Consider the following 12107-nt stretch of genomic DNA (forward strand, 5'->3'; position numbering starts at 1 on the left):
GCGAAGCACCTAAATCAAATAGTACAACTGCGGGGTGTTGGTCAATCAGAAACTTACCGGCAGTCACTACCTCTCCTGAAGGAATCTCAGTAATATTAGTGTGGTTCACTTGTCCCTAACGGCCACCCTGGTAATTATTTTTCTTAGGGTAAGGGCATTCCCTTGCCCAGTGGCCTGTCTTGTTGTAGTTCCAGCACGGCATGTTGCTTCGTGGAGCCCTAGAACTGCCCTGACTGGTCAGTGCCCTTGGGAAGAGAAACTATAAATGCCTTGTGGAACCTAGTCTTGGCGGGATTCTTCTTCTACGGTGGGTGAAATTTGGCAGCTAACGCTAGGAGGACGGAATGGAGCCCTTTGTGCGACGGGAGCCTTAGATTGTGAGGCACCCGCCTCATAGGCCCTCTTATGACTTTTCGAAGCTGCATATACTGCATTGTTGTTCTCTTGCGATAAGGCATCACTCACAAACTCATTAAAATGAGCACACTTGCAATTTCCCATGGTCTTCATCAGTTTGGGGCTAAGTCCCCGCTTGAAGCTAGCAATCTTCTTAGCATCGGTGTCCACAAACTCGGTAGCGTACCTTGCAAGGTTGTTGAAAGCTTGCAGGTATTCATTTAGGCTCTTGTTCCCCTAAGTCAGCTTCATGAACTCTGTATGCTTGATCACCATGAGACCAGGAGGAATGTAATTTCCCCTGAAAGCAGACTTGAACTAATCCCAAGTGATTTGGGCATTAGCAGGCATAGTGGACCGATGATGACTCCACCAAATGCCAGCTGGCCCATGCAGTTGGTGCGATGCGTACTCAGTTTTTAGCACTTCCGTGAAGTGGAGCAGACAGAACTTCTGCTCGAGAGTATTCAACCACTCATCAGCTTGTAGAGGCTCCTCAGCCTCCTTGAAGATTGGGGGTTTCGTGTCAAGGAAATCCTTGAAATCACTGTATTGATTTGGATCCGGTCCTTGGCGTGGACCACGGCCATCACGATTCACAATCGTACGCAGGGCCTCGGCCATAGTGCACTGTCCTTCTGCAAGCATTGCTATTAGTTCCGTTGGTGTGGGTGGTGGTGGCAGAAGATCATCATCATCACCCGCACCAGTGGAACAAGTATGAGGCATCTGCACAATGCGCAACCTAGTAATTATTGATGATGTCAGCACATTGGAGAGGAACAATATAATCGTGCCAAACTGTATTTACTGACGAGAATGAAAACTTCATACAATAAACAGAGGCAATAATTCATTCTCCAATCACCACATCATCAAGTAGATTACTAGCGCCATATGCAGTGCATTCCAACATGACAAGTTTTAAACTTCACCATTACGATACGCATCCCGAAGGGAGCGAATTAAAGTACATTACAAGTATGACTGCAAAAGCTTAACTAGTGAGACTTGCTAACGAACTGCTCATCGAAGTGATCACTATCCACATCGGAGACACCTTGAACTTCTTCTGGGTATTGCTCTTCTTCTAACTCTAAAGTGGCATCCCAGTGATGTGTCACACGATCCAATTCTTGTGCAGCCTCATCTATCTCAATAGTGAGGTTTGACCCCACTGTTGCAGACTGATAATTTGCAATACCGCGAATCTCCTCAACTTCTTGCTAAGAGATTGCACTTTATACTTGGGATAAGCAATTATAAGGGAGGGAGTAATGCAATATGAATGTCATGAGTGAATATGATGCATGCTCGTTCCGTACGTCCTCACAAACCTAAGAAAATTTAAGCTTTAGCGGACTATACGGTGGCATACATACGTTCTCTCAATTAGTGGTAACTAGTCGATCTACATGGTGCGTTGTTAGCGTACCTGCAAAAAAACTTCATTATAGCCCAACCCAACAAGATATAATGCTAATTACACAAGTAGTACTAAGATACTCTCCGTATATACTTCCCCCGATATATATACTTCGGTATCCAAACTACCCAACAAATGTACCCACAATTAAGTACCTTCATATATACATATATGCAACATGTAAATACTCCAGTAACCACAACTAAATCTCCCCTAGACCGACGGTTGGACAGTCATGCTCTCACAACTCACACTTACCTTAGCGTAGAGGCAATTGATCCATACATTACCATTCTAACGAATGGCACCCATGCAATATCACGCCGCATGGACGACGAAATAGAAACAATCAATTTCCCCCAAGTTAGTAATTATAACTAAGCCACCTAGAAGTCCTTAAGTGGGCTATAAGGGATGTGATCACCAGTATACCATAAAAATTTTGATTTTTGAACACTTATATATAACTATAAGTTTGAAAACCATTTTAACAACAAAAACTTTTGTTTTAAATAGCCGTAAGACATGTTTAATGTTGAATCTAGCTCTGATACCAGCTGTCACAGAACTGACCAATTTATAAGAGCACAAGTACAAAAACAATCGCCGAAACGATCAAATTCTCGAACTTGAGCCCATATAAACCCGGTAGTCAACCAAAATCTCGAAGGATTTTAAACCAACTTGCATACAACCAAGATCACAGTAATCCAACATAACATATCGTACGTTACAACATTTTGTAGATGTTCACAATTAGATTACATCATCACAGAGTCATCGTTATTACAAAACAAGTCTTGTAAGCATGCGGAAGCAAATAGTTTAACTCACACACCGAGTTCAAATACACATACTGGTTTGCTGATCACAAACCTGCAAAAGCATTCTGATAAGAGAACAGAGATCATGCCCATGATCTAGTCTTCATCACCCGCTAGGTGGAGACAATACTTGCAGAATCCCTAATATAGAAGGTCATCTACAACAAGAGGGAATAAACCCTAAGTACGAAATGTACTCAGCTAGACTTACCCGTTGAAAACCAAACAAATGACACCAAGGATTATGCATAGCTTAATGTAGGGGGAGCTGGCTGACACTTACTTTTTGCAGAAAAGCATAAATAGTATGATCAACTCTTATCCTAACTAGCAGTGACTTTTTAGTCATTATCCTATCATCTATGTTAGCACCTGTACTAAGCAATCATTTTATTAGGGTGCAAACATTAATAACCATATTAGGTATTCATTGTGGCAACCTTATCATCATCATCCATTTATCCATATCATTAAATTAATTGAATCTACATTGCCGCTGCTCAGTCAAGTTCTCACTATTCGAGAGAGACGGTGATTTGAATCGATTCCTATCCAGCTGGAGGGGTATTCCTAAACACAAACCCTGCTTCCCCCGTCAGGGTCGCAAACAAGTCACCTTTGGTACGATTCAGGAGTCATGAGTCTGAACAGATCGACATCCTCAGAGAACCACTCTGCCAAGGTTGTTCGGGACTCTAACCCGCCTTGGACTTATGCCAATGGCTCTCCGCACATCCTTACTACCTCCAGAATGTTGCCACTGCTCATGTCCCCGGCCTGAGTCAAGCTACTAGGCTTCGCGGTCAGAATGACTTATCTAGCTAGCTAAGTGTTAGGCTATGTTCAACATGACATGAGGACGTACAGCGTATCGGTCCTTAAACGACTCAGACGAAGTCACTATGTTCAAACCTACACAAGACCCTGCTCGGTCTTAATTCATTATTCACATGGTTCTTTTCCACGATAGCGAATATAGCCAACCGTGATCCACCTCATCCTAAAGCTCGCAGGTGACAGGAAATCACCTGACTTCTACCGCACTAAGCATGGCTAAGCATTTAACCCGTTCCTGAACTTAAATAGGATTCCAGTGCGATATCTGGACAAGGAAGGATATATAATGCAGCAATTGGTTCCAACCAACTCCTATACTTAATGCATCATCAACAATAAAAGATACTCAATGTATTTATAAAAACATGGGAGGCTTAATATGCTCTGGGGCTTGCCTTTCAGGAATGAGGAAGGCTGGTGGTCAGGGCACTCAGGCAATTCCTCTGCGGCGACTGCTTCGTCGGCTTCCTGCACCTCGGGTTCCTCCTCCTGGTTGGCTCCCTCGAACTCCAGCAATGTCACTCCCTCCGGCACACCTATTGCATGAATGCGCAAGATAAATATCATGGATGCACATGAACGAATGTCAGGGATGCTCGGGGAATGCACATGTTAGCTGTAGTTTGCATATTCCAATTTAAGCCCCATTCAAATCACTTTCACTTACCACGTTTATACAACCTAATGTATAATTGCTCATCTTTAGTTAATGACCTAGCACCTGCACCTAAGCATATTCTCAAGTTAGGCTAACCCCTAAACAATCAACGAGAACATTGCACAAGCATACACTCAAGCATTTGTATTTCAACCAATTGGAGACTATGTAGTGGTATAGTAAACTAGCCCTAACTGGAGATTTATAAATCCAATTGATATGCAACAAGACAATATAGAAAGCTTATAAAATTGTCTACAAAACATTTTCAGACCTCCAAGCTTGATTCAACACTTTACCAAGTCGAATTCATAAATCAATAGAACTCTGTCCTTACAAGGCAGAGAGTAGGTAAAACTGGAACCTAACTTTAAATAGCTGTAGTTTCTAAACTACTGGGCCAAATGCCCTCAAATTTTGACAGGAGCTAGATACATAAATTATCTACAACTCTTGTATTCATTACAATCACAGAAAACCAAAATATCCTGGGGAGCTTTCTAAAGTCCCCAGATCTGTCCAGAGGGACATATTGCAAACGAAATAATTAGTAACTCATGATGTAAACATATAATTGGACAAAACTAAATCTACTCACATGTCACACATATCACAAGAACACCAGAAAGTAGGGTGTTCATTCCCAAAACATTTCCTCTAATACCTTTCTTAATTTATTTCATTAATTAGAGGAAATAGTAAACATATATAAAAGCTACCCCATTTAATCTACAAAAATTACAGTAGACACTACATTCCCTAAGTAGACTACCATAAAAATTTCACACCATTTGAGTAAGTATAACAACCTACATAAAAATGGTAAGGCAGAATGGCTTAAAATAGCATAATTAGGAAACCTTAGTGAAAAGTGTCAAGCAACAGATTTCATATTTTTCCTAGCATCCTTAGGGTACTAGGATACTCTCCAACAAATTTCATGGTCAATGGATTCATAAATAATTTACTAAAATTCACCCAAGTATCTACCAATGACAAAAGGAAAATCTATAACTCAAAAACTACACATGCAATGACTCTCAAATTTTAACCAGAGCTTCTACCATACAAGACTAGCTTACCCACAAAATTTCATAATTTTTGGATCACTAGAAACTCAAGATATGATTTAAACAAGTTTGCATGCATTCAAAAACACTTTTCAAGTTCCTATTTAATTCATCCAAAATTTCTACATAATGTGTTCAAGACATATTTTTCTTAAATACTAGACCTAACTATGAGTCTAACAAAATTGGAACCATCCAATTTGGATCTACAAAACAGGAGATACAAAAATATCAAATCAGCATTCAAAACTGCATTTTTGAGCTATCCTTAGAAACAAGTAGTCATTGACAAGTGGGACCCGGCTGTAAGCCGGACCCATCGGTCAGCGAGACGAAACAGAGGAGGCGCACGTGGCGGCGCGGCACACGGCGAGGCTCGCCGGCAGCGGCTCCTCCGGTGAAATCGACGGCACCGGCGTGATCTCCGTGCTGAGGGGGTTCGATTGGTGCTACAAGCTAGAGCTACGGCCTAGCGGAGGGAGCTTGTAGCCGGTGATGGCGGCGCGGCAAAGCTCCGCGCGTGAGCTGCCAGTGATGGTAAGCCATGGCTGGGTCAACCGAGCATGGCACGAGCAACAGGAAGTCGCCACCGTGCTATCCCAGCAAAGAGAAGAGGCAGGGAGGGTTCCTAGCTACCTCGACCACGGCGGCCTCAGCTCTGGCGAGGGTGCGACGGCGCGGAAATGCCGACTGCGGCCTCACCTGAGGTTGATTGACCGCACGGAGATGATGACGAGCAAGAGGAGATCTCGGTGGAGCTTCGGTGAAGGTGTAGTGCGCGTTTTTGCAGTGGTGAGTGCGTGGGAGCTTGACGAAGCTCTCGGTGGCAATGGAGGAGCGGTGGTTCCGTTGCTTCGGCTGCGGAGGAGAGGCAAGGAAGCAAGGAAATGAATGAGGCACAGGGGGGGCTCTCGGTGGCATGCTGTGGTTTCAAATGCCGAGCTCAGGCCCAATGTGGCCTGGCCGGTCAGGCCATCGGCGACGCGTGGCGCCACGCGGCGGTGAAGTTCTGTAACCGGTCGGACTACTGTAGCATCGATTTAGTGAAAACGATCAGCCTGACAACGTCACTTTACAGTGCTTGATATCCTAAACTATGGAGAATCAGTGAAAACAACATACAAGTAAGTTGTAGCCCTACATATAGTCTACAATTTCTATAAAAAGACCAAGACCTAATTCCCAAAGAATCATGAGTAAAATCATGCCAAAGTTGGCTCAATCAAACTAGGAAATGGCAGTTAAGACTTAGCAAATTTTTCAAGTGTTGACTCCACCTTCAAATCTGACTTGTGGGTCCTTTTTGAACATGTTGTACACATTTTCATGAGATGGCCATAAAACAACTTTTGTTCCTTATATAATTTGCTACAACTTTGTTTTAGGTTGCTTAGACATGCAAACATCCTAAGCTACACTTTTTAAATAGTCAAACAAAAGGGTTTAGGGGTCAAAATTGGTCAAACCAAGACTTGGGAACCTAATTAGTCAAAGTGATCAACATGAACAATGTTCCAAATGACATTCTAGGTGTAACTAGGTTACCTTAAAAGAGTTTTTAGCCACACCATACATTGGTCACACAAGAATCAAGCAAGGTATGTACTGAAACAATGAAAAACACATGAAATGTTACAACTGTTTCATAATCATGTTTCACTTGTTTCATAATCTTGTTGCATAGTACTAACTAACTTTGTTTCACTAAGTGAGTGACACATGTTGCACTTAAGTGTTGCACACTTTACATTTCATAAAAGAAACAACACACATGAAATATACAACATGTTGTAATGTTTCGAAATCATGTTTCATGTGATAGAAGTGCACGAATGGATGCATGATGCTTATGTTCATGAAATGCAGTGCAAATGTGGAGGCCAAACACCTGGGGTGTTACACCCTAATCTCCAATTGCCAACCCATTGGTTCCCCGTTCCGTTTCTCTCCTTGTTGTTTTGCCGGATCGTTATGTAGCAAGCCCTCATTTCCAATTTCGTACCTAATTGCTTCCTTCCTAGGTTTTCATATCTCTAGATGAATAATTATAATTATCTATATATCCTCTATTCTATCATGCAGCGAGTCGGTGCCGTTGAGGTCCTATTTGCAGTTGTCAGTCAACTTGGGGCCAAGCTCGTGAGTACGGATCGAGGCCAAGCCTCAGAATTGATAGTTGATAGTTGTTTCTTATCAACGGTAGTTGTTCTTTTCAGATCCATCAAATGGTTCATTTCAAGAATGTTGGAGGTGGTCCCGGTGATGAGGATCCGAGACATCCGCTGTGCTTGCCTGTAGATCCAAAAGACAATGTGATGAAAAAGCTTACAACAAAGAAGCAGAAGTATCCAGATGTAGATACAGCTAGAGCCGTCGTAGTTGCAGTAGCAGCAGAGCATACAGAGGTAGGAGGTGCTAGGAGTGGAGTCCAGATCATAGATCAGCTCTCTCCTTCTACTAGAGCCACACTAGAATAGGTTGAGTGCCATCATGGTGGTCTAGCTAGGACTATCATGGTTGCAGGATGGTGAGTTATCTTAGATGAGAGTCAGCCTCAAGAGGGGTCATAGTAGGAGCCATAGCCAGTAGCGCAGACTTAGGAGGGAGAGCGGGCCATAGAGATAGAGCAGGCACCTCAGCCACAGCTTCACCGCTCTAGACGTACCCATGTGCCAGTCACTCTGAGGTCTAAGACTCAGCAGAGGGGTTCACATCCACCGCCTAATTTCTTCTGCCACTACATTTATTCAATAGAATCCGAGATGTGACCCATGGCTTTGTCATCTCTACTCTTAACGTCTTCCCCTGCTCATATCGGTTCTTTTGCTTGGCATGACGTCTCCTAATTTCTCTGTACTCATCAACCAATATTTGCATCTTGGGATCGACTGTTCTAGCTTCTTTTGATTTGGTTGATGTTAGGACCTTAGTTTTTCCTTTGAATAACCTAGCATCAACCATGTTTTGATCTCCTAGGAAAGGATTATCATCAACTTTCATTTTCTGAGGCGTATCAAATTTGATTGCACCAGTTGCAAGACTATAACAGCCGTTCCTCCTTGCATATGCATCACATAATGACATAAAATTATATCACATGGATGTGAAAAGTGCATTATTAAATGGCTTTATTAATGAACTAGTCTATGTTGATCACCTCCCGGGTTTGAAGACCCTAGATATCCTAATCATGTTTATAGGTTTGTCCAAGGCATTATATGGGCTTAAGCAAGCCCCAAGAACTTGGTATGAGCGCCTTCTAGGACTTCCTCATTGAGAAGAGCTTCACGATCGGGAAGGTCGACACCACACTATTCACCAAGAAGCTTGATGGGCACATCTTCATTTGTTAGTGTATGTTGATGATATCATCTTTGGATCATCAAATGAAGATTCTTGCAAAGAGTTTGGTGAATTGATGTCAAAGGAGTTTCGAGATGTCAATGATTGGAGAACTTACATTCTTTCTTGGTTTTCAAGTCAAGCAAATGAGAGAAGGTATTTTCTTCTCTTAAGAGAAATATACAATGATCTTCTCAAGAGATTCAAGATGGATGAATATAAGCCAATCAAGACACCAATGCCAACTAATGGACAACCTCGACCTAGATGAGGGAGGTAACATGATTAATCAAACTCTCTACCACTCTATGATTGGTAGCTTGCTATATTAACCGCATCTAGGCCTGACATCATCTTTAGTGTGTGTATGTGTGCTAGATTTCAAGCTAATCCTAAGGAAACTCAATTTGATAGCCATTAAAAGAGTCCTTAGGTATCTCAAGCACACACCGAGCATTGGCCTTTGGTATCCCAAAGGAGCTATATTTGAACTAGTTGGCTATTCCAATTCGGATTATGTCGGTTGCAAAGTTGATAGAAAAACACATCCGAAGGGGTGCCATTTGTTTGGTAGATCACTTGTGTCTTGGTCCTCCAAGAAACAAAATAGTGTGGCCTTGTCCACCACCGAAGCAGAATACATTGCCACGGGTGCTTGTTGTGCACAAATACTTTACATGAAGCAAACTTTGCTAGACTATGGTGTAGTTCTAGAAAAAATACCTCTTTTGTGCGATAATGAAAGTGCGGTAAAACTTGCAAATAATCCAGTTCAACACTCTTGCACCAAGCACATAGATATCCACCATCACTTTCTTAGAGATCATGTTGCTAAAAATGATATATCATTAGAAGGTATAAGGACCGAGGATCAATTAGCAGATATCTTCACTAAACTGCTAGATGAGGTGACTTTTTGTCGATTGCGGAATGAGCTCAATGTTCGTGATTTTACTAACTTCACTAAAAAATGAGCTTGTGTTGTCCCTTGCATTGCATGTGTAATATACAACATGTTTAATTTTTGATAATGCATATAGGGCTTGTCTAACATGGTTAAGATAACCGCCATAAAGCGTGTGAAGAAGCTTAACCTTGGATCAAACTTCACAAGCAACTAGATTTACTTTCAAGTATTGCATTGCATATGCATAAATGTTGCTTTGTCGTTTATCTTCAATTGCCCTCTTATTGCCTATTTTCTAAAAAAGAATTATAGCCTAAGGCAAAATATTTTTGAAAAATATGAGGGTTTGAGAGAGGTCACTCATATCAGTCCCAATTGGTGTTTATTGGATCTTATTAAAGTTGGGACATAATTGGCAACAGGCAGCATGAAGGACTTTGAAGATTTGCTAGGAAAAGAGTGACCGGACGCTGCACTGGACTCTGATGTCTAGTGTCCGGTCAATTCATAGGAGGTGAACCTGCTACGAAGGAGTGATCGGACACTGAAACAGTGTTCTTCCAGCATCTGGTCAGATGGTGATCCAGCGTTCAGCCAATCAAAGATGATGATGGCAGCTTGGACCGAACTCTGGCTGCATCCGGTCGGTGTCCACCAGACACGGGCAATCGATGATTCTAGGGGTTTTGGACCTCTCTAGAATCGAACCGGATGACTGTGGTGGCAGCGTCCGGTCGCTGCCAACTGGAGCGTCCATTCAGTAGAAAATGTGCGGGACTCAATCTCTTATCTTGTTTCCTTTTCTATCATGGTCGGGGGAACCCTTATAACCATTCAATGCCACGACCTTGCCCTAGAACTGCCGCTGCTCCCTAAGCACACCCCTGCACTACCACTCCCTATGCCACGCCGCTACCCGCATCCCGCGCCGCCGCTCGCATTGCTCCGCACCATGCACCGCCATGCCGCACCTTCATGCGCCCGTGCCGCCGCCTACGCTACTTTGCGCCTCGTGCCTCTGCGCCCGCGTCGCCGTGCTGACAGCCCACGCCACCACAACTTGCCTGTGCCACCACTCTTGAGCCAAGCCACCGCACCACCATTTCCCTAGCACAGCTCCCGCGCCAGCACTGCCTCCTGCTCAGTTTTAGTGCTAGAGTCCCTGCCACCGATCCTCGTCGACCCAGCAAACCCTATGTCACGGAACCGACCAATTTATAAGAGCACAAGTACAAAAACAATCGCCGAAACGATCAAATTCTCAAACTTGAGCCCATATAAACCCGGTAGTCAACCGAAATCTCGAAGGATTTCAAACCAACTTGCATACAACCAAGATCACAGTAATTCAACATAACATATCGTACGTTACAATATTTCACAGATGTTCGCAAATAGATTACTTCATCACAGAGTCATTGTTATTACAAAACAAGTCTTGTAAACATGCGGAAGCAAATAGTTTAACTCACACACCGAGTTCAAATACACATACTGGTTTGCTGATCACGGCCCGCAAAAGCATTCAGATAACAGAACGGAGATCATGCCCATGATCTAGTCTTCATCACCCGTCGGGTGGAGACAATACTTGCAGAATCCCTGATATAGAGGTCATCTGCAACAAGAGGGAATAAACCCTGAGTACGGGAATGTACTCAGCTAGACTTACCCATCGAAAACCAAACAAATGACACCAAGGATTATGCAAAGCTTAATGTAGTGGAGCTGGCTGACACTTTCTTTTTGCAGAAAAGCATAAGTAGTATGATCAACTCTTATCCGCGGCCAGCTAAGTGTTAGGCTGCGTTCAACATGACATGAGGACGTACAGCGTATCGGTCCTTAAACGACTCAGACGGAGTCACTATGTCCAAACCTACACAAGACCCCGCCCGGTCTTAATTCATTATTCACATGGTTCTTTTCCACGATAGCAAATATAGTCAACCGTGATCCACCTCATCCTAAAGCTCGTAGGTGACAGGAAATCACCTGACTTCTACTGCACTAAGCATGGCTAAGCATTTAACCCGTTCCTGAACTTAAATAGGATTCCAGTGCGATATCTTGACAAGGAAGGATATATAATGCAGCAATTGGTTCCAACCAATTCCTATACTTAATGCATCATCAATAATAAAAGATACTCAATGTATTTGTAAAAACATGGGAGGCTTAATATGCTCTGGGGCTTGCCTTTCAGGAATGAGGAAGGCTGGTGGTCAGGGCACTCGGGCAATTCCTCCGCGGCGACTGCTTCGTCGGCTTCCTGCACCTCGGGTTCCTCCTCCTGGTTGGCTCCCTTGAACTCCAGCAACGTCACTCCCTCCGGCACACCTATTGCATGAATGCGCAAGATAAATATCATGGATGCACATGAATGAATGTCAGGGATGCTCGGGGAATGCACATGTTCGCTGTAGTTTGCATATTCCAATTTAAGCCCCATTCAAATCACTTTCACTTACCACGTTTATACAACCTAATGTATAATTGCTCATCTTCAGTTAATGACCTAGCACCTGCACCTAAGCATATTCTCAAGTTAGGCTAACCCCTAAACAATCAACGAGAACATTGCGCAAGCATACACTCAAGCATTTGTATTTCAACCAATTGGAGACTATGTAGCGGTACAGTAAAC

Source organism: Miscanthus floridulus, chromosome 15, assembly GCF_019320115.1.
Source record: "Miscanthus floridulus cultivar M001 chromosome 15, ASM1932011v1, whole genome shotgun sequence".
NCBI lineage: Eukaryota > Viridiplantae > Streptophyta > Magnoliopsida > Poales > Poaceae > Miscanthus > Miscanthus floridulus.